Source organism: Rhodnius prolixus, unplaced genomic scaffold (genome assembly GCF_049639745.1).
Source record: "Rhodnius prolixus isolate KJV_2025 unplaced genomic scaffold, Rpr scaffold_6, whole genome shotgun sequence".
NCBI lineage: Eukaryota > Metazoa > Arthropoda > Insecta > Hemiptera > Reduviidae > Rhodnius > Rhodnius prolixus.
This window is the reverse complement of record NW_027411634.1, coordinates 4,562,584-4,586,118: the sequence shown is the minus strand read 5'-3', so window position 1 is coordinate 4,586,118 and position 23,535 is coordinate 4,562,584. Positions and strand designations below refer to the sequence as shown.

The following is a 23,535-nucleotide window of genomic DNA, read 5'->3' as shown; positions in this document are numbered from 1 at the left end:
TTCTCCTGGTCTAGGTCTTGTATTTTATTTAATGGTTAATACGAGAAATTTATAGTAAAGTACGTTAGGCTAGACCTGCAAAGCTAAGATGTATTGTTGGTTAGTGGATTCCATTCTCCTGGTCTAGGTCTTGTATTTTATTTAATGGTTAATACGAGAAATTTATAGTAAAGTATGTTAGGCTAGACCTGCAAAGCTAAGATGTATTGCTGGTTAGTGGATTCGATTCCCTCAGTCTAGGTCTTGTATTTTATTTAATGGTTAATGAAATTTATAGTAAAGTATGTTAGTCACCTCCGTCCACGACACCTAATGTGGTAGTTGGACGTAAAGCCGGCCTGAAAAAATAGGTAATTACTTTTATAAATAAATATTTAATGTCTTAAATTTTGCGATAAATCTTAACTCTTAACGACAAATAAATTGTTTATATTGTATTTTAAAGTTATTGTTGAATCCTCAGCTTCCAATAGCTACACCATCGTCGAATTGCTTGTGCTCCTTCTTACCGTCTAAGTTTTCTCTAAATCTGAATTCTCTAATCATCAAACTCGCCTAAAAGGGACTGGAAATCATTAATAACGCTTGATGAAGCGCCGATGGCCATGTGTTTAATGAGTTAACTGCCTATGAGTGTACCAATGAACTCTTCCAACTGTTGGCCAACACTGACTGGTTTTAATTTTTTTTTTATTACAATCAACTTCTGGGCTAAACTTTGGACCGTAGTTATTGGGAGTGATTGTTTAAACAACTTCCATAGTACGAATCCCAATCTCAATTGTGAAGGAGGCAACTAAACTTTGCAATTAGTATATTGTTATCGTGATTCAGTATTTTATATCCTTGTGTGCAACGGGAATGCATCGCATGCTCGATGTCGTGCTATCTGATAAGTTTCTGTTTATTGAGGTCTATTAAGCTAGGTCTATTTAGCCAGCTAGACCCCACAGTGTGGGGCGAGGAAAGGAATAGGGTCTTTCCAAAATCTGCTCAAGAATGAACTCAACATATCGTTCGCAACTTGTAAATAGACTTGTAAAAGTAAATAGCCTGGAAATTTTACAAGTGGTTAAAATGTTTCCCTTAAAAAGACTCCATCTTCCATAAATTGGAATGCTTATCTACCATATTTCAGGAACTTGCTATTCCCATCTCTAGAATTCATTTTTCTCGTTACTAAAATCCAAAATATATTTTAAACTTGAAAGCGCCGCAGGGAGGGTGTGCATTGTATCCAGTAATTAGTTATCTCTGGACTGCCAGCTCTCCTCAGTGATCTCGCACTCCCTGGAAACTCTCCAAGACTCCTTCATCATTCCCATATTTCACAATAAGAAGATAGGATAACCTCAGAATAGCAATGATTATGAAAAGAGGATAGGAGGGTATCATTGGTACCAACTGACTTTGCCAGGGTACCATACTCTTTGCTCTTGTAAAGATATTCCTAGAAAGACTTTGTGGATATCCCTAGAAAGTATAGGGCACCAGGTATTGGGGAATTTGTAGAATCAGAGGCATTTGGCATCAATAATGCAGGGATATTAACCAGTTAAGTGTAACTTTCAACAAGATTAGTTGTAAAACTTGTGCCTAATCAATATAATAATAATAATAACGGGAAAATTCTAAGAAAATTATCTAAAATATTAAAGATCATCCAGCAAGATGATTTAGCTTTGATCCCCGATTGAAAGATAACAATGATGCATCTCATTAATTAATCTAATTCAAATAAGAGGATCTTTAATAGCACCACATTCTAAAGCCCAATTATCTGACCTTGTTTTAAATTAAAAAGAAACATTATAATCACCCATAATTTGAGACGCCTACGTTGTATTCTTCATTCCTAGTTATTATTTAATTGAAGTTCAAAATGTTTTTAAAGCAATAAACTTAACATTTATCTTCGTATAATACGAAAAAAAATAAGGATCTCAACAATACACTGAAAAAGGCACTTAGGTGCTAACTCTTCATCTATCGATAACCCTTAAATGAATTGTTTCGAACGTGTGCAATGAAGCAAACGGATTTAAAAACGAGAAAATTGAGAAAAAAAACATCGATTTAATAAAATCACACTTCTGCTAATCGATTTTGACTACAACCTTTTTACTAGCTCTCCTAGGGGAATCTAAAAGAAATAACAAATTTAAACTTATTTACGGAGAGATAGAACAATTTGTAAAAATTACTTTTTCGTACTAAGGGGATAAATTAGCTGCAGCCCTTCTATTTGTATATGCATAACTTTTAATTGTGTGACAGCGCTATCTATCAGAGATACAAATTATTAAAAAAATAAACCCTATTCAAAAGTTGAGTCTGTTCTTTATTAAGTACTTTTTGGTTAACTCATATGTCTTCAAAGTTGCTATTTAAATAAAGTTGGTACCATTCATGTTTTATTAAATAGGCAGTGGAACAGAACTGTTATTCTAAAAAGGTGATTTAAATGGAAGCTCTAGAATTGCAATTACCTCTCGATACTGCTAAATATCAAATTGTATTTTAAAAAAAAAAATATCGCATAATAATGCAAATATTTGCAATTAACAATGTTAATATTATTTGTGAACTAAGTTTTGAAATTTGAGGTATTTGATTGGCAGGAATCGAAATAAAGAGATTATAAGTTGCTTAGAAATCGATTGTTTTTTTTGTTTTTTTTTCATCTACGGGTGCAGAAAGGTCCTGTGAAGTTTTAAGAATTCCTTTTCTTAAGTTTTAATTTGGTCAATCCCTTCTTCACTGTGTAGAATCTGGGATTAATAAGATCGTATCCAGACATCAGTTCCATTCATTAAAGATGTGGACTTAAACGAGATGTTTGTTGAAATCATATAGGACTGAATCTCGAAAGTGATTTGATAAGTTCGAGAACTGCTAATACCTATTAAGTATTGAGAATCAACCCAAGTTTGTCATGTATTTAGAAATGGGTAAATACAATTTAATTCAATTAATTATCGATGGAAAATATTGAGTTAAGAAAAGAAGCAGAAAGGAAACGGATGTCATGGTTAAGGAATGTCCGACATTGGATAGAACTGAGGCAGGATTACAGCTATGGAGCAGAATCTGTAGCAAAATTGGAACTTCTTAACATCCTGAACTGGACAGACAGCAAAAAAAAAGAAGATTGCTAGACTCTACCTTAGATCTCGTGGAAGCATTTTAAAGGGCCCAATTTCCGGGAGCTAGAATGCCCGGAAGTATTGAAGCAAGAGAACATTCAGTGAAATTTTCCAGGTTATTGGTTATTAATTAATATTGGTCACTTCAGATACCAACAGGTTTTTGGACAAAATTACCAGAAGTACAAGAGAAGGAGAAAAGAGCAGAAACGATTATAGAATTCCCAATTTGAGCCAAATCAATTGCGGTTCTAAAAAATACCTAGTCGCGGTGTTTTTTCTTAAACTTAAGATGAATTTCACCCATACGTAGCCCTCAGTTTTATATTAAAACATCTTCCTCTTAAATGATTCTGGGTGTAGTTTTGTAAGTGGTTCAGTTGCTGAAATACCAGATGATCTATTGGATTCCCCCACAGAGGAGTGTAAATCCTCCATTCTTCTAATTAATTCGGACCAATAATATATTTGATACAACTTTTTGGGGGAAATCAAATTGCCCAAATTTACTTGAAGAGATAGTGGAGCAAGAATTCCTTGCCAGACACTTTATTGTTTCAAGATAGTTTTCTTTTAAACAAAGAATAAAACACATCAATTTCAATGCTGCTAACTGTGAAATTTGAAATAATCGTTAAAAAAAATTAGCCTCAGAGTTAAAAATACAAATATATATATAAATCAAATAATTACAATTAAATAACAAAAATTTATTATATTACATTCATTTAAAATAGTTGGTGTAGATAATCATGCATCTAGAAAGCATCGAAACTAAAAAATAAAATCAAAAAAGATTCTGAAAGGTAAAGAGGAAGTGACCAGTTCAAAAAAAAAAAGAAGCAAAAAAGAACATGCATAAAACCGGAAATTCTGATAGTTAAGCCTTACATACCATTAATAAAAAAAAATTAAAAAAAAAAATTCATAATAATATATAATTATAATAAATAAATATAAAAAGAAAACTTACTTCAAAGAACGGTTCTGGTGATAAGAATTAATAAGTGCAATGATAAGAGCTAGAGAGAACAAAATAAATTGGATGTTTTTGTCGACGCCGGGACAGAGTTAACCTTAATACTGTGTGCAGTCCGGGGGGATCGCCAAGTTTGACGGGAGTGGGGATTGCGGAGGACCGACTGAAAACCTACAGGAGAGAGAGAGAGAGATTGGAGAGAAGAGCTCTACGGATACTCTTGTTCGTTTGGTCTCGTGTGGCTCGCTCTCTTTGTGAGAGATCAACTCACGAACTATGTTCGGTGAGAGAGTTTCCCTATTGAAGAGAATGAGCAGGATGGGTTACACTGCTTCTGTCTTTCTCTTTCTCACACGGCCAAGAAAGCCCACAAATACTTGGCGGTGGAGGGGCAATTGTGTACAATACGTCATCCATTGATAAAAACTGAACACCTGCTTTGACTATTTATAGGTCTAGAGAATGTTCTTTAAATACAAGAACAAGAAAAATGAAAATGAAAATGAAATTAAAGAATACATTTATTGTAGTTTTTCCTGAACCATTTAAATTCAGTCTGTGTCGTCATAGTAAGTCTACACGTTTATAGTGTAGGTTCTTGTACAGGAATCATCCGCTAAACAAATAAAAATCTATCAGCTTTTGAATTTAAAATCAATCAAGTCACCACTATCTATATAACCTACACATTGGTATAACCTTCACTACTGCTAGTTGTAAAGTTCGTCGTCTTGTTGACAATACTTTTCTACTTAAGTAATAGTTGACTATTAGAAGTAAACAATGTTGAACAAGTATTTAAATCCGATAATATCGCTGATTTTATTTATAAGTTTTGGATTTTCATTGATCAATTGTTGGATTTAAACATCAGCAAAAAACAGTGTATGACAAAAACATGGTTGAAGTCCAAATTCTTTTTCACCAAATTAATGGAACAACCTCTGGTAATAGATGAAAATCCGAAAGCGGTCAAAAATAAAAAAAAAATAACTTGGACCTACGAGGGTCGTTTGAAAAGTCCGTGCAAAAATAAAAACTACTTAATTTTTTGGGGTAAACCTTTTTTATTTTTCAACATAGTCTCCTTTTAGGCTTATACACTTCGTCCAACGCTGCTCTAGTTTGTTGATCCCTTCCGAATAATAGGATTTGTCCAAGTCTGAAAAATAGCCATTCGTTTCTGCAATCACCTCCTCGTTTGAATAAAATCTTTTTCCCGCCAGCCATTTCTTCATATTGGGGAACAAATAGTAGTCCGAGGGAGCCAAGTCTAGAGAATAGGGGGGATGTGAAACGAGTTAGAACCCTATTTCCATTAATTTTGCGACCACAACTGCTGAGGTGTGAGCTGGTGCGTTGTCGTGATGGAAAAGGACTTTTTTGTGGGCCAATCGTGGGCGTTTTTCTTGCAGCTCGGTTTTCAAACGGTCCAATAACGATGAATAATATGCACCTATAATAGTTTTACCCTTTTCCAGATAGTCGATGAGGATTATTCCTTGCGAATCCCAAAAGACAGTCGCCATAATCTTTCCGGCCGAAGGAACGGTCTTCACCTTTTTTGGCGCAGATTCCCCCTTGGTAACCCATTGTTTAGATTGTTCTTTGGTCTCAGGAGTGTAGTGATGTATCCATGTTTCATCCACAGTGACGAAACGACGCTTAAAGTCCTGCGGATTCTTCTGGAACAGCTGCAAAACCGTCCTTGCAACACTTCACACGATTTCGTTTTTGGTCAAGCGTGAGCAATCGCGGCACCCATCTTGCGGATAGCTTTGTCATGTCCAAATGTTGATGCAAAATATTATGTACCCGTTCATTCGAGATGCCCACAGCACTAGCAATCTCACGCACCTTCACTCTTCTGTCATCCATCACCATATCATGGATTTTATCAATGATTTCTGGAGTAGTAACCTGAACAGGGCGTCCAGAACGTTCAGCGTCACTTGTGCCCATATGGCCACTCCGAAAATTTTGAAACCACTTATAAACGGTTCTAATCGAAGGTACAGAGTCACCATAATGTTTATCAAGCTTCTCTTTAGTCTCCTGAGGCGTTTTGCCTTTCATAAAGTAGTGTTTAATCAACACACGAAATTCTTTTTCGTCCATTTTTTGAAAATCACTCGACTTCCTCGATTCAAACGAATGCCAAACACAAAGAAATAGACCGATCTGGCTGAAACTTGGTGTGTGTTCTTCCAAGAGATGCTACTAACTAAACATAACCTCGATACGCGCCAGTGGTGCTATCTCTCTGACTTTGCACGGACTTTTCAAACGACCCTCGTATAGGATGATTCATTGGTTATGGTTCCTTACGATTGATTATGGATATTCAACCACTGAACTGTTCCTGTTGTCGTCCATTATCCACCTTTCATTCATCTCACGATTCAATCCAAAAAAAAAATGAATGTCTTTTGTTGTGCAAAACCAGTGAAAAACCTATCCTATGAGTTCAACTCACTTTTCAAGTAATTTCCAATCTTTCAAATGCACTTTAAACTATCCAATGTAGTGTAGCCTAATGTCTAGTTGCTCTTCAGGTCTTTTAAACCGTTTAAATCGAAATGTTTTTTAAGTCTTAAATTTCTGGAACCTAAAATTGTGCAATGCACAAATGCTTTCACTGCCAATTTTTGTTTCACCAAAAAGCATTTTCCAACTGTTACTACATCATATCCATTCCAGTGTTAGGTCGACTAAATTTTTGTTTAGGCAAGTGGTCTCAATGTTGTACTGATAGCTTAATAAATTTAAAAGAAAAACACCTAGACTGTGGTTTTACCTTAAGATTATTAGAGCAATACGATAGCTGGTAGGTTAGAGAAAAGTTCCTCAAAGCTCTGAGACATTCTGGTCCAGTTAAAACCCTGGTCTTCATTTGGATTTTGTTTAATGTAAATATGAGAGAAATAATTTGGTGAATCAGATATCCTCCACTGCCCTTGTCAGCCTTGCATGAATTGATCTTCTGCCTCAGATAACTCGCAAAGTTTAGAAACTTAGTTAAAGTTTGATAATAATTCCCATGAATTCTCTCATGGATAAAGCTGTGAAGGTTTTCTCCCAAGAACAACGTAAACGTTCGTGAAAGTATCGTTTAGGTACAACTTTTCTTTGATAATATTGAGTAGATAGTTAATCCTTTTGCCTTATTTCAAATCGCATTCGTGCAATTATCATGAGAAAAATTAAGCGTTTATTCGCCTCAAAAATATCAGCCTTATGATACTATCGTTGATAATTTCACGAACAGTCTAAAAATTAGAGAAAGGTGAATGTCTTACAAAATTGATAAACTTTACCCAATCGATACTTTTCAAATAAGAAATTAATTATTTTGTGCGTTTTAATTTATTTTTTGAGTACATAAAACATTTACTTTTAAGTGTTCAGTAAGTTAATTAAGCTAAGATAAGGTTTAACTATAATTTATTCTATTATAACAAATAGCTTCACAGCCCTGAGGTTGTTTTGTGTAATCCTTAGGCCAAAATTTTGGTCAAAATTGATAAAAACTAAGACAGTAGTTGGCAATAATTGCTCTTCCCTCTTGAATGAATCAATCACAAAAATAAATAGATAATGAACACTCTTCAATACGTCAGTAGTTGGTATGAACCAGAAGAGTTTTCACGCGTGAGAGGAAGAGGCCTCAAAACGTAAGGGACGGGCACCCATCTGAATCATTAAGTTGAACATTATAATTCAATATGAATCTGCTAAGTTAAATTTTAAAAAAAGAGAAAGTAGGCCATTCTTTAAAAGTTTTTGAAATTCTTATTATTACTATTTGCTATAGAGAATGTTATTGCAGCGGCGTTGAAAAGAAATCAACAGAAGTAAAGCAATTCGATGTATCGATAATATAAGGCGTGTTCATTGGGTATGCTGTAAAGTGGATAGACAGTTGACAGGGCTAGGAAGGTTACGGTGAAGTTTTATATCGTGGTAATAAGTAAGTGACTTCAGATAAACCATTATAAATCGCAGATAGTATAGTTTAAGTGCAGTAAGGACATCGTAGCAGTAACTCCTTCAAGGTTGTGGTAGGCTATTCTATCCAGAGTATTTTTAAATCGGTAAATTTTTAGATTTAGTTCTTGACAGGTAATTAATTTGGACGGACATGTTAAAAACAGCAGCAAAGATCTGTTCACATTCCTTCTAGCAGTGTGGAAGAATCGTAGGTATGATAATCTTAGGTATAAATGGAGGGGTAATATAAACCAAACCAAGGTATTGTAATGTATATATGCTGAGGTTATTTTTTTAGGTTTAATAACCATCTTATTTTGTGGAAGTATAAAGCTTAGCTTGGAATGTTACCCAAAAATTATTTGATATGTTTCATGTATGGTGTTTCATGTCTATACAATAGACTGAAGTTCTGGAACAGCGATCATACTTTGGTCAGGACTTAGGTGCTCCTAAGATTTTTAGAGAGTAAGACTACTATTTTCCAGACCGAGGTTTGGAGTTAAGTTTTTGTTAATAAATAGTCGTTTCGGGTGCAATGAAAAACTTATCTGATTTTATAGCTTCACTCTGGGACATACGTATTACTGTCCTAAATAGTAATGATAGGTTTTAACCTATCATTTAATTTTTTGCATCTTAAATGCCATTGTGGTTTAAAATCATTTTTTGAATCTGGAAGGCAGTGCAGGTTATAACTTATAACCTTTCCAGTCAGCCGGCCCGTACATTGTGTGCATTGTGCATGCTCTTTGTGTTGACCAGTATCGGTAACTTTGCTCTTGAATTCGTTAAGTTTCATTATTTTGGATCAGCAATGTTGTTTAAATAGTTTATTGAGATCAGATAAGAAAGAAAGCATATTCTATTATTTCCCAATTTCTATACGTAAAAAATCACCTGACTTTTTGTATTATCTCAGTGTAAAATATTTCTGATGATATACCTGAAGGTATTGCATTACACTTCGTGCCTTGAAAGTTACAATTATTAAAAATTTAATAAACAGCGGGTTCTTTTGTTTTCCATCATGTAATGGTTGAGCTGTTGAATACTTAGTCGGATAATATCATTGATTACTTGTTTTGGTTGGCTGTTTCAATTCAGTTATTTACAAATAGGACATCGGCTACATATTGGCCGTTTCCCAGTCTTGAATCCTGAAGCCTTACAAAATAGTAAATTCATTGCTTTTATTTCTTTTTATACATGAGACTATCAAAATCATTTATTTACTAATAGGACATCGGCTACATGTTGGCTGTTTTCCAGCCCTGATACCTGAAGCCTTACAAAATAGTAAGTTCATTGCTTTTATTTCTTTTTATACATGAGACTATCAAAATCATTTATTTACAAATAGGACATCGGCTACATGTTGCCTGTTTCACAGCCCTGATACCTGAAGCCTTACAAAATAGTAAGTTCATTGCTTTTATTTCTTTTTATACATGAGACTATCAAAATCATTTATTTACAAATAGGACATCGGCTACATGTTGGCTGTTTCACAGCCCTGATACCTGAAGCCTTACAAAATAGTAAGTTCATTGCTTTTATTTCTTTTTATACATGAGACTATCAAAATCATTTATTTACTAATAGGACATCGGCTACAAGTTGGCTGTTTCACAGCCCTGATACCTGAAGCCTTACAAAATAGTAAGTTCATTGCTTTTATTTCTTTTTATACATGAGACTATCAAAATCATTTATTTACTAATTGGACATCGGCTACATGATGGCTGTTTCACAGCCCTGATACCTGAAGCCTTACAAAATAGTAAGTTCATTGCTTTTATTTCTTTTTATACATGAGACTATCAAAATCATTTATTTACTAATAGGACATCGGCTACATGTTGGCTGTTTCACAGCCCTGATACCTGAAGCCTTACAAAATAGTAAGTTCATTGCTTTTATTTCTTTTTATACATGAGACTATCAAAATCATTTATTTTCAAATAGAACATCGGCTACATGTTGCCTGTTTTCCAGCCCTGATACCTGAAGCCTTACTAAATAGTAAGTTCATTGCTTTTATTTCTTTTTATACATGAGACTATCACAATCATTTATTTACAAATAGAACATCGGCTACATGTTGGCTGTTTTCCAGCCCTGATACCTGAAGCCTTACAAAATAGTAAGTTCATTGCTTTTATTTCTTTTTATACATGAGACTATCAAAATCATTTATTTACTAATAGGACATCGGCTACATGTTGCCTGTTTTCCAGCCCTGATACCTGAAGCCTTACAAAATAGTAAGTTCATTGCTTTTATTTCTTTTTATACATGAGACTATCAAAATCATTTATTTACTAAAAGGACATCGGCTACATGTTGCCTGTTTCTCAGCCCTGATACCTGAAGCCTTACAAAATAGTAAATTCATTGCTTTTATTTCTTTTTGTACATGAGGCTATCAAAATCATTTATTTACAAATAGGACATCGGCAACATGTTGGCTGTTTCACAGCCCTGATACCTGAAGCCTTACAAAATAGTAAGTTCATTGCTTTTATTTCTTTTTATACATGAGACTATCACAATCATTTATTTACAAATAGAACATCGGCTACATGTTGGCTGTTTTCCAGCCCTGATACCTGAAGCCTTACAAAATAGTAAGTTCATTGCTTTTATTTCTTTTTATACATGAGACTATCAAAATCATTTATTTACTAATAGGACATCGGCTACATGTTGCCTGTTTTCCAGCCCTGATACCTGAAGCCTTACAAAATAGTAAGTTCATTGCTTTTATTTCTTTTTATACATGAGACTATCAAAATCATTTATTTACAAATAGGACATCGGCTACATGTTGGCTGTTTTCCAGCCCTGATACCTGAAGCCTTACAAAATAGTAAATTCATTGCTTTTATTTCTTTTTGTACATGAGACTATCAAAATCATTTATTTACAAATAGGAGATCGGCAACATGTTGGCTGTTTCACAGCCCTGATACCTAAAGCCTTACAAAATAGTAAGTTCATTGCTTTTATTTCTTTTTATACATGAGACTATCAAAATCATTTATTTACAAATAGATCATCGGCTACATGTTGGCTGTTTCCCAGCCCTGATACCTGAAGCCTTACAAAATAGTAAATTCATTGCTTTTATTTCTTTTTATACATGACACTATCAAAATCATTTATTTTCAAATAGAACATCGGCTACATGTTGCCTGTTTTCCAGCCCTGATACCTGAAGAATATGGAATATGTTGAATATTGTGAAGCAACTTCATGGACTCAATATTAACTTTCAAAGGTACTTCAGTGGATTTGCTGCTGTAGATTTCAGGTATTGTTAAATCCCAAATAACTATTAATTCTTAGCGTACTTGTTTTATATTACTAGACAAAGTGCTTCTTTAAAACCTATTTCAGTTAGCTAAATCGTTCTGTGAATTTCAGTGAGAATAGTTTTAATTTCGCTGCAAGTAGGCTTATCATGTAATTGGAAAATACGTCAAACGCGAACTGTGTTTTTGAAAATGAAATTCAAGTATTTATGGTCGAGTTGAACCAGTTAGTTAATTCTATTGATGAAGGTTCAATATTATTGAATAGTGGTGATTATAAAACTATACCAAAATTGAATTATATTTTTTAGGCAAAATAACCCGATTGAAATCACAAAAGTATTCTTGGATATGTATTTCAATTTATTGTTTTAAGGGTTATTGTATTTGATTATTTTTATTTATTTATTTTGTGGATGATTTAAATGTTCGTTCTATAATGTAGCTGTATTGCAATCATATTTAATTTATTTGATAGTAAAAAGAAAGTTATATTTTTCTCTAACTTTCTTAAATGAAGATAAAACTCAGGTAACACTTGATTTTAATTACATCTATTAATGTTGTTTTTCAGATAAAATGCTGCTGATGCTGGACTACTGGCTGTAATAATGTTCATCAATGGAAGCCCAAGTGAAGAAGACGTAAGAGATCTATCCAAGGAAAATCTATAAATTTGGTTAGGGATCAATCAATGATGCAAGTATTTTGCAGTTATTTCAAGTAATATGCATGTTTATTTTCCAATTTAAGGTTTGCAATGTTACTTAAAAGTTCCATGTTTTGTGTTAAAAAAGAAATGTATAATTTGGTTTCTGAATAAAAAGAAATCTATAAAAAAGAAAAATTAAATTCATGAGAAAAAGGTTGAATTAAGAGGAAAAATGAGAATAACAAACTGCACAAAAATGAGGTTATATTTTTCAGAATAAATAACAAATTTCAGTAGTTACAATGTATTCTTGTAAATTTAATTCATTGTCATAGACATATACAACGATTTAAATGTTTAAAAAAACAGTGATTTAAAAGTAAATATCTTTGATGTAGCTTTATTTATATAATTTTTTTTGTAAAAGACTAATCAAATTTAGTATTCCGTGTAATTGCTACAGCTTTATGTCCCTATAGCAAACAATTTGGAATTGAATTAAAATTTCGTACAAATTAGCAGATTGCAAAATGGTTTATTTTAGCTGAAACAATTTTAGTAATTTGATTGAATAAAGATTTTAATATTCTAAAAAAGTTTAAATTGCTTTTTAAAGAACTTATTTTCGGCTATTAAATTAATAAAGCTTACAGTAGGATTATAATTTATTTATTTGATTTTTCTAGGATTTTTGGAGAGTTGGCCTTCCAGCTTTCAAGATAGCGTCTACACTCGAATGAAAGTCGAATTGTGGGCTTCGTCTCTTTCGCCATTACCCATGAGAACCCTTCTTCAAATCCGGCAGCACTTCTACATTTAAGTTGTAGTTTCACATCCATTTCTACATTCCGGACTATTTACAGGATTAGAAATTCTACCATGCATTCTTCTGGAGCTGTATTGCAGGTAATCTTATCCACAACTAAAAAAGTTTAGAGAATTTTGTCAAAAAGTAAACTCTTTTTTCATATAACTAAATATTTTTCTTTGAATTCGAATGTGAGAAAAGTAATTCTGTTAAAAGAAGGTTTTAATTAGATAGAAAAAAAAAACAACGTCGTACATCACGAAAATGATGCTGTATTTAACAATCCAATAAGTCGAGCTAAATCTTTTTGATTAATTTTTATTAAAATAATCATTATAAATTTCCATTGCTTTAATCCCTTCGGATGGTTTTCATCCATTCTGTTCTGAAGAATGAAGAAGTCAAGGAAATCTACCAACCACCTGGCCTGTGGAAATGTTCTTCAGGTAATGTAATCTTTTAATTACAGCATATAAGTCTTGAGAGTCACAAACATGGTTAAATGTGTGAGTAAGATAGCCCTGTATAAGTCTTGTGAGTCACCAACATGGTTAAAGGAGAGTTTAAGGAGGTCCAGTATAAGTCTTGAGAGTCACCAACATGGTTAAATGTGAGTTTAAAGAGGTCCTGTATAAGTCTTGTGAGTCACTAACATGGTTAAATGTGAGTTTAAAGAGGTCCTGTATAAGTCTTGTGAGTCGCCAGCATGGTTAAATATGGGTGAAAGGAAGTCCTATATTAGTCTAAAGAGTCACCAACGTGGTTAAATATGAGGTTGTAAAGATTTTATAAAATTTATTGTAAAAAAATGTATCAATAATTAAAAAATAAATAAACGATTTATTTATAACAATATTGTATTTATTTTCCCTTTTAATCTCTCAATAATATGAAAAATTAAATAAAAAATGAAAAAATAGCTGCCAGAGTCGTGAGAGTGTGTAAGAAGCATTAAGCAAGGTTACAACAATGGCCGCCAAAGTCTAGAGAGTGTGTAAGAAGATAGCAAGGTTACAACAATGGCTGCCAAAGTCTAGAGAGTGTGTAAGAAGATAGCAAGGTTACAACAATGGCTGCCAAAGTCTAGAGAGTGTGTGAGAAGATAGCAAGGTTACAACAATGGCTGCCAAAGTCTAGAGAGTGTGCAAGGAAGGCTACGAGAGGTAAAACAGACAGCACGAGCGATCTAGTGACAGCTGGTGGAACTAATATTAGTGGTGGGGAGCCCGTTGTCATGGTGATATGACGCCATCTAGAGGGTATATAAGAAAGTTCGCGGCGCGGGCCGGGCCGGGTGGGGCGATTATTTGCCTTCTGACCGTCGAGGTGAACGCATCTCCCTAACCATTAACCATGACATATTATCAAAGATTGTTTATGTAGATGAGAGGTGGTTTGACTAGAATTAGACATTTTTGGAGCGACGAGCGACATAACCCCCTCCTCACGAGTACGACTCTGTAGTCGTACTGAGGAGACATCTTGTTTGACAGTTGTATATAAACAGTTTAAATGCTACCTGGTGGCAAACATGTGAACTAAATTTTGTTTACATAGTAAACAAGTCCAGTAAGTGCTGCAACCTGGTGGCAAATATGTGAACTAAATTTCCTTTTTTCTGTTTTACGTCTTTATGATGCAATTTTTTCAATTTTTTTTTACTTTTTCTGCTTTTTAACGCTCTCTGACGCCATTTTTTCGTACTACTATTACTTTATTTTTTTTTGTTTAATGTAAACGGAATTTTTAGTTTTACATTACTTTAATTTGCCTCTTATCATTTTTAGTCTTTTTTGACTTTGTTTTTTTAGTTGTAACTTTGCAAATATAATAAAAATAACAAGACTATGGGAAAAGAGAAAATACATAATGACTTTTTTAATCATTTATAGATAATTCTTTATTTTGCTACCAATTATACATTTTTTTTCTTTCCTTTTACAAAAACATTTTAAATTCAATTACATCTTTTAGGAAATGATTCTTAAAATTACCTACATAACAAAATTAAAATTTACATTACATTTTCAAACTTCAAATATATTTTTTTTTACAAATAATCCACTAAATAATAAGGAATCGCAGTTGGATAGGTGTTTTCCAACGTCTTTTTCATTTTGGCTTAATTCGATGACGCTGTTTGGCAGGCAGCACTCAGTTTCGCCTGTTTCAACTCTGAAAAATAACATTATACAATGAGATAGACCGTTCGACTACTGAATCTTCCTACAAATCAAACTCAACTTCCTTGAAAATCAATGTTAATTTTCTATACGTTTAAATAAAAATAGATCAATCTTTTAGAAAGAAAACGCAAGAAAGTAAAACTGAGTGTTAGTAATTATGTGAATTTAATTCATTTTCAAAATAGCAGTTTACTGCACTCTTTTAAGTGAAATAAACATTTTTTAAATAAACACTCGTAACAACTAGAACCTTTGTCGAGTGCACATCTCTCTGCATAGAGGAAGGTTACGGTCAGGTTATACATTTCTTCATTTATTCCCCTTTTTAAACTACTCTTTTATATAATAGAAGGTTAAATAAAGGTTATATCTAGCTAAAAACAAAATAGGTAAGCAAATAAATATATTTTTCAATTATATTTACTACTTTTATGAAGGTTTATGAGTTTATGTTGCAAGATCTTTTTTGCATGCTACATTTTTAGTATTACATTTTTATAAATGTTAGGCAATAAATAAAGACAGTTACTAAAATATTTTTCTTTATTCTGGCAACATCGTCTATTCGTATTGATGAAAATTTCAGCAAGCAAATTAACAAGCAATCCTGAAGTAATGTTATAGCATTTTATTGTTGAACTAAACCTTTTTTGAAGCAAACTTACATTAACTTACTTTAATTTAAAAGTTTAACTTAGGTTTTATAGAATTGAAATCTGATAATTTATTAAATACCGATGGGGGATTTATCATTTATACTTTATATTGCAAAGAAAAATGTAGCATGCAAAAAAGATGTTACAACATAAACTCAAAAAAGAGTAGAGAAAACCAGTGAACTTGGAGGTGTTCCAGTCATGCACATGCAATTTTTATGAAAGATTAAGAACTTACTTGTTTTTCAACCAATTTTACACTTACAGTTAGAATATTAGCTTCATTATTCTCTCTCAGGTAGTGGGTATGGTGGGGAGAACCTTTGTCGGGAACACATTGCTCTGAACATATGTTACGACTGGCCGCCATGTTAGATTCTTGCCCAAGAACCTTTGTCGGGAACACATCTCTCTGCCCCTCTCCATCCATTTTCGTATATATATATATATATAGAGGAAGGTTACGGTCAGGTTATACTAACTTTCTTTTTTTTTCCTTTGCAAATTACTTTTTAATTGCAAATATAGGTAAATAAATTGAGACGTTTTTAGATTTTTAACATTTCTTTATTCTATCAAATTTAATTTTTAAAAAATAAATAAATACGACTTAAAATAAAACGTACAATGCATGTCATAATACATTTTTTTAGATTAATCTTATTCGCAATGTAACATTATACATATTTCCACCAGATACACGCTTTTCAATGTGGCTTAAGATGAAGAACAGGATTGTAAGCACTTCTACAGTCTCGGCTGCTTTTAATCTGAAAATCAATATTATTTAATGAAATGATGTGTTTACTGAGTTGATTAAAGTTGCATTGTTTTTAATGATAATATGATCCTACAATCTAACTAATAAAACTATATAAAAAGATTCTTTTTATTTATATGAACATGAATTTATGTTATACGAATGTAAGAAATTAAACTTTGATTCACTTGAACGGATAAATCTTTCAGTCAGAATGGTAAAACTCTGCTGAAAGTAAATTATTCAACTAATTTCACTTCTACGTTAATACGTAAGTAATCGTAGCATGTTGAGCATGTTTATCCAGATCACCTTTTTTTTCATTCAAATTAAATCAATTACTACCAAAATAATCCATTTTGCATTCAATTTCCTTGGAAAAAAGTTTAACTAACATTAACTTAGTTAAACATAAACGTTTAACTTAGGTTTTATAGAACTGATATCTTTTTGTAGACAAAAATTAATTAAATTTCTAAGATTACACACAAACATAAAATATTTAATACTTGCATTTTTAAATCAGTTTGAATCTTTGAAATTAAAAGTATTGATTTATCTGGATTTTTGTTTCCTGTTAACATGCTTTAGAAATAATAAATCATTGGTTAAGACTACCTGAATTAGAATTCCACAAATTAATAAGGTAGGTTCCAAGATTTCCTAATTTGTTTCATGAACGAAATGTAGAACTTAGATGTGAATCACCTCCAACTCATATGCTGGAGTAAAGAAGGACCATGTTCAAGAATAGCCAGCGAAGGGCAGAAAGGGTCCTTGAGCAAAGGCACTGGATGAAGAAAAAAAAAACATACTACATTTTAAAACACATAACTTTTATATTGAAACCTTTTTAATGCAATTTTGATATTGAAACATAACGATGAAGTTGAGGCATAGCCTTTAAAACAGTCCACAATATGGGACCCGACTTCAAAATATACAATTAACATTGTAACAGGATAATCAATTTCGAAAATGAATAACATGATTAGAGAAGGATTTCGTGATTTTAATTTCGGTTAAGCTATAAGGATGGCAGGAATATAGAGTACTGATCCATCCATTAGTTGTAGTTTATGTAAATAGTTGTATATAGTAGAGGGATGAATGTGTGAAGTAAATGTGTTTATAAGTAAGAATGGAGAGTGAGTGATATTCTAGAGATAAGCACCTAGACGATGCTGGCTGAATGGCGAAAGCCAATGCCAAAAAAAAAAAAACAATTTCGAAGATATATTTATCACATAGAAGTTGAAATGTTGCAAAGGAGATTTAAGCTGAGTAAGCTAAGGCCAGGACAAAGTAAATTAGCACACCTCTCTTGAGCATATTAAGACAAACCGAACATATCACTTTTGTTTATAATTTTAATAGCATAATCTGATAATTTATCAAATACCTAAGGGTAAAATATGGTTTTAAAAATCTAAATAATAAGTAATTAAACTTAAAGACTGGAGAGGAAGGGGAGCAAAATGAAGAATAACAAGTAGGAGCTAAAAGGGATTTATCATTTATACTTTATGTTGCAAAGAAATATTGAGTAGAGAAAACCAGTGAACTTGGAGGTGTTCCAGCCATGCACATGCAATTTTATGAAAGATTAAGAACTTACTTGTTTTGCACCTATAGTTTCCTTATTTTTGTAGAATATTAGCTTCATTATTCTCTCTCTCAGGTAGTGTCTTTGGAAGTTAAGAATAAACTGCGTACTTCTTGACGTTGGTTACTACTCGTACTTATTTTACTGTGACTCCAGTTTACCTCTCTAACCTAGAGAAATTAGATTGTGCTATAAACGTTGGGCACCAGGAATTTATCAGATTCCAAGGATTAGGAGTTTTCCGGATAGGCAATCCTCCACTAACAGTAATTATGGACCAGGTCCATAATTGTGCAACAGATATGGTTAACAGTTTATTCTACTTTGCGCAGACACTTAGGTTACGGTTAAAGAACATAATTGAAGTAAATATGGCAAAAAAAAAACTATAATCGCTCTGGTTAAAGAGGAGAGCTAAATGTAACCTCCATGGCTATGTTAAAGTAACCTATTGCAACCTTCCCACATCTAATCAGTGTTGCCACTCGGTGGCAATTTCAAAATTTCCCGGGTATGATTTTATTTTTGTTCTATTTTTTTTCAAGAGTTCTGAGTGTAGGATTGTTAAGGGAGGAGAGTTCGAAAAGGAAGAAGATCGAAAGGCAGTTTGAACCAATTACAGTCTTAGCCAGAAACTACTCTTAAGAGTTCAAGAGATGAACTCTGTTAGTTTTAATACAATTCGTACACTACAATGGCATTAAAAAAGCTCATTTTATTTTTGAAAAAGTTAAAAATTGTTTCAATAGGCACATATGAAAGATCGATTTGGTCTAAAATTATTATTGCGTCTCCTTTAAGCGCCTAAACAAAATATATTTGAATTTAATATCCAATTATTTCGCTATATTTTAAAACCTAGCAATTTTTTCTTATGTTCTACACCAACCAAACGCGGTCAAAAGTCGCGATGAATTAAATGAGCAAAAATGCTGCACCAGATTGTCATGTTTTTTTTTTCTGTCATTTAATTTGCTGGCATAGAAGGCATCTTGTTTTAAAAAGACATAGCATTTGGTTGTTGTCTATTATCCCACTTCAAACAGCTGTAATTAGCTTTATAAGTAAATGGAACTGAATAGTACCGCCGGAAATGACTCCGTAATTAGAATAGCTCACTGTTAGTGCATTAACATACAGTTCATAGAGGGGGTAGTTTCAAGAGAATTAAAGGTCATCTATTATTACTTTTTTTTTTTTACTTTAAAACAGACGAAAAATAACCTTATAAATAAAATGTTACTTTATATTCTCATAGATGAAACGTAGCTTCCTCTCATGCCCAAGTCATTTCTGTGGTGATGCCTGGCTGTTCTTAAACACTTAGGACTGGCAACCCAAGTTTTTTTAGCTGGACGTCGTAGAGAGGAAATCCAGCCATCCGTAAGACATTCAAACACTGGACAATGCCTGCTGCCTCTGGATACTAAAAAAACAGTCAGGAAAAAAGAGACACCAACCTTAAATTGTTAATCATGTAAAATAAATTATAATTGTAAATAAGTTGTAACGAGCCCCAAAGATTATCTAGTCCCTAGGTACTTTTGGCTGAAAAGAGTAACCCGACAAGAAAATGCAGTTAGACGGCTGTAAAGAGAGTTTACTAATTTATAAGCAAACATGGTACACCCTACTTAAAGCTTTGCACATCTTGATCACACTGGGAAAATAACGAGAGTAAATTAACTTTAAAAGAGAAAAAATGAAGGATGCTGCATTCACTATTAATTCAAGTCAAAGATAATTCATGACAAAAGAATTTTTAGGTAAGAAATATTTTTATGATTACAATTAAGTATTAAGAAATATATCTTAATATTTAATACATCTTATATCTTTAATTTAAAGATGTAATTGATGCCATATTAAAAAAATATTTAGTTCCTGACATAAATTCAAATATTTTTTTTGTTCGCCAGAGAAAGCATTCAATATGTAGCACATGTGTGAACTCAGAGGAGTTTTGATTTTATTTTTTAAAATATAATTGTTTCATTTTATATTATCACAAATTATTTTAGATTTCTCCATTTAAAATTTATGTTAATAAATAATGGTATTTTTAGAGGTAGGACCAGAATAATAGAGCAGTAGATGGTGGTCAAATTCGTCCTGCTAGAGGGTATCAATAGTCGTTAGAAACATATCGTATATGTGAGGGATACGTTTTCCAAACATCGCAGAGGTATTAAGCTGCTTGAAGTTAGATATAGTCTTTTCCCTTTGGAACTAAACTGCTCTATGACTGAAGAATAGTGTTGAGTCTAACATATGTGAAAAGAATAGTTCGGACTATCGAGGGCCCCAACCTTCAGCTACAAATTTATGTAACTTATCTTAAGAAATAAGTTGTACTCAAATAATGGTTATAACCAAAATGGCTAAAATAATTATATTTTGTATTAATAATTATTAAAAATTACATTCTTATTTGTTTTTAAATACCTTTTTTTAATTATTTCACCTCTTCCCAATGAAGCGTAACAAAGACCACACATGATCCTTTTGGAAAAGTATCCAGTAATTACGGAAAATTAACAATTTTTGAAAGGGACGAACACTTCACTCCAAGTAATTACTTTACAGGTGATCGATTTAGAAACTTAGTCAACTTAGATCGACTTGGAATTGGAATGTTGTACATACCTATTTGAATCAATGACAGCTGCACTTTATTTTCATAATTAATACTATCATTATTTCTATAATTTTCATGCGTTTGTGTTGAGTATGCTGTTGAACTAAAAAAAAACTACGAAATGAGAGATAATGGGAGAGATATTTCTTCAAATAGCTTCTATAAAATTGTCCATCCAATATCTTCTCAACTACTGTACCTGGAATGTTGTTATTTCTTTCATTTGAAGCTCTGTTAACAGCACAACTTGATTAACTTCTTAAAACAAAAAGGTGGAAAAATGCGATGAAATAATGTAAATAATATAAATTCAAATAAATCTACCTTTACCATTTAGCAGAATTTGAGTTGAATTACTGCAACGAGCATGGATTTAATCAAAATGACTTCTGAAATAAATTATTTTTTAAATTTTTGTCATTTGTGTATCTTTATTATTTGGGAAATTTATTATAAATATAAAAAAAGCTATGACTGATGACTGAACCAAGTGATTTGGGCTCTTAAATTTAGGGATCATTCAAAAAGTGGAGTTAATCAATTTGTGCAATGTATGGCTCAAATATTATCAATAACTGAGCAAAATTTCATAGAGTTCACATCGTTATTTAATAGGATAAAAGAATAAATTGCCATTTCAGTCGAGTAAAATTTATTTTGCCGAGCTTTCGACCTAGGAACTAGGTTCATGGACTGAGTGTGTGGACATGAACAGACAAGACAGAAGACACACCAACCCTGTAATGTAAAAATATTACTTTGTAAACTAGCCCTGAAGATGACCTAGTCCCTAGGTCGAAAGCTCGGCAAAATAAATTTTACTCGACTGAAATGGCAATTCATTCTTTTATCCTATTGGAACTATGAATCAGTCACCAAAAAGAATGAACAACAATCGTTATTTAATATTGTTGCGAACCATAACACCCCAAATTTACTTTGCAACCTTTACTCAAATCTTATCAGCGACTAAAGACCAATGAAGTGATAGCCAGAATCACACACAGGGTTGCAATCTATGCATTGTAAATAATGATTGAAACTAAAAGGAAACAAAAACTAGATTCTTTTGGATTGAAAACGTGTATGCTTTACAGACAAGACAGGAAGTTTTCCAACTTTTACCTCTGACGTAAAAACTATTTTCAATTTTTCCCCAAATACTAATTATAAAATTGATGACTAACGTTGAAAATTTCTATTAAAATCACTGGCTACACTAAAGAAATAGCTTCACAATTAATCATAAATTTTGTCTAACAGTATTCGTAGTGAAAAGAATTTAAATATTGTGGGCTGTTTATTGTCAGCAAATATTAATAACTGTTGGAGTATTGCAATATTAATGATCTTGAACATACTTCAGCACTTCTATTACATTTTTTTAAGACTACTTTTTACGACATCACCACTGTTTATCATTTCTTTTATGGCCTACTTCAAGGACAATCGATATTTGCTATTATATTCTATTTTGACAGAATTCTTTCATGTCTCATCTCAAAACGTGTTTTTTCTTAACTATTATTAGAAGAAATAATTTATTGGAAATTCTAGAGTATTGCGTCATCTATTTTCTTTTATGATAATAAATGAGTTCTAGTTTCATGAATAATTGGAATTTCTAAGATATTTTTGTTTGTTCAAAGGAAAGTTTTGCACATTTCAGATGGTATACTTTAACTCAAAGTAATAGCCGCTCAATTTATTGGATATAAGCACCATCAGTAACAGCATATCTTTGCCAACTAGAAAAATAATTGATGTATACCTGAAGTTTAGAGTCTCTTCGAGATGCAAGAAATTCAACGAATGATGTTATTTAAATCAGTGATGTTCTACCGTTTCCAGTTATCTGAAGAGGCAACAAACCAACTGGCGAAAGGCCTGCGGAATATGATGAATGTTAGAACTTAAAAGTCTACAACTCACTGAATTTTTGGACAGTGAATGGAATTAATGAATTTAGGACATTTGAGAGAAACAACATAAGAGGCAAAAATGGTTTTACTGTTCAAATTATAACAATATTTAGCTCTTTCTTACCTTAGGAAGGCTAAGCTTTATGTATCCTAATGAATAATGGAACAACTTAATGCATAAACGAAATCATTTATAAAGCTACAACGTTATTTATTCATTGTCTAAAAGCAAAACTTGTTGTCCTGAATTATCCTCCAGAAAGTTCTATCTGCCAGTTAGTAAAATTAACACAGTATTGGTAGGCTTATTTTAATGAAAACAAAGAAGATTGAAATATCGATTTAGTTAAGATGCATGTTGTTACCTAAACTGAATAACGAATTGGAATTCGGTAGTGTTCATCCATACAAACCGGTTTTACCAGTACTGAAGAGTAATTGGTTACAGCTTAATTTCTTACTGCAGATATTACTTAAGATACCAGTAAGATCTTTGGAGCTTTCAACTATACGAAAACCACCATTCGTGGATTCTAAACTTCTCGTTTTTACTTTAAAATTGAAGAATTAACCTGATTTACAACAATCAACTAGGTCCTCTTTGAGGCAGCCTTAATTTCCAGTTTTGGCCACTTCGCTGAACCGCATGTCTCATTGGATAGTACCTTAACCCATTCTTTAATTTTTTTTATTTAAATTATCCGCTTACCAACAGCAATTTTCATGCAAGATTGACGCAGATTAGTTACTTGCAAATATTTTCCTGAACATCAATCAACAATATTATGATTTGCACTCCTGGTCTGCTGTGTTTAGATCTTGAAAACTAGTCTTCTTTACTACAGGTTGAAAATGTACCTTTTAACTGGCTCTGA

At 32.5% G+C, this 23,535-nt stretch overlaps 1 protein-coding gene and 2 long non-coding RNA genes across 20 annotated transcripts in view; 1 reads left to right on the top strand and 2 right to left on the bottom strand.

The window, feature by feature from the left end:
- Window positions 1-4,265, bottom strand: part of LOC141461364 (uncharacterized) — a 159,285-nt gene extending 155,020 nt beyond the window's left edge. The window contains exon 1 of the mRNA XM_074142366.1: window positions 4,120-4,265. The gene's annotated coding sequence lies outside the window, so the exon portion shown is untranslated. The remainder of the gene's footprint in view (window positions 1-4,119) is intronic.
- LOC141461368 (uncharacterized) overlaps window positions 1-20,532 on the top strand; it is a 214,602-nt gene extending 194,070 nt beyond the window's left edge. Inside the window, exons 6-10 of one of the 3 annotated variants that reach the window (XR_012462825.1) lie at window positions 11,324-11,431; window positions 12,007-12,131; window positions 12,771-12,990; window positions 19,359-19,866; window positions 20,167-20,532. This is a non-coding gene — a long non-coding RNA (uncharacterized lncRNA). Of the gene's footprint in view, window positions 1-11,323; window positions 11,432-12,006; window positions 12,132-12,770; window positions 12,991-13,283; window positions 14,502-16,430; window positions 16,583-19,358; window positions 19,867-20,166 lie in introns of those variants that run through there. The other 2 variants (XR_012462826.1, XR_012462827.1) reach the window with 2 other exon arrangements.
- The window catches only part of LOC141461366 (uncharacterized), a 33,079-nt gene continuing 25,858 nt past the window's right edge, over window positions 16,315-23,535 (bottom strand). For 6 of the 16 annotated variants that reach the window (XR_012462820.1, XR_012462817.1, XR_012462814.1 and 3 more), the window contains 7 exons: window positions 22,510-22,625; window positions 21,063-21,127; window positions 20,747-20,969; window positions 19,344-19,526; window positions 18,113-18,270; window positions 17,113-17,284; window positions 16,315-16,504 (listed from right to left, as the gene is read on the bottom strand). This is a non-coding gene — a long non-coding RNA (uncharacterized lncRNA). The remainder of the gene's footprint in view (window positions 16,505-17,112; window positions 17,285-18,112; window positions 18,271-19,343; window positions 19,527-20,746; window positions 20,970-21,062; window positions 21,128-22,509; window positions 22,626-23,535) is intronic. The other 10 variants (XR_012462822.1, XR_012462821.1, XR_012462819.1 and 7 more) reach the window with 8 other exon arrangements.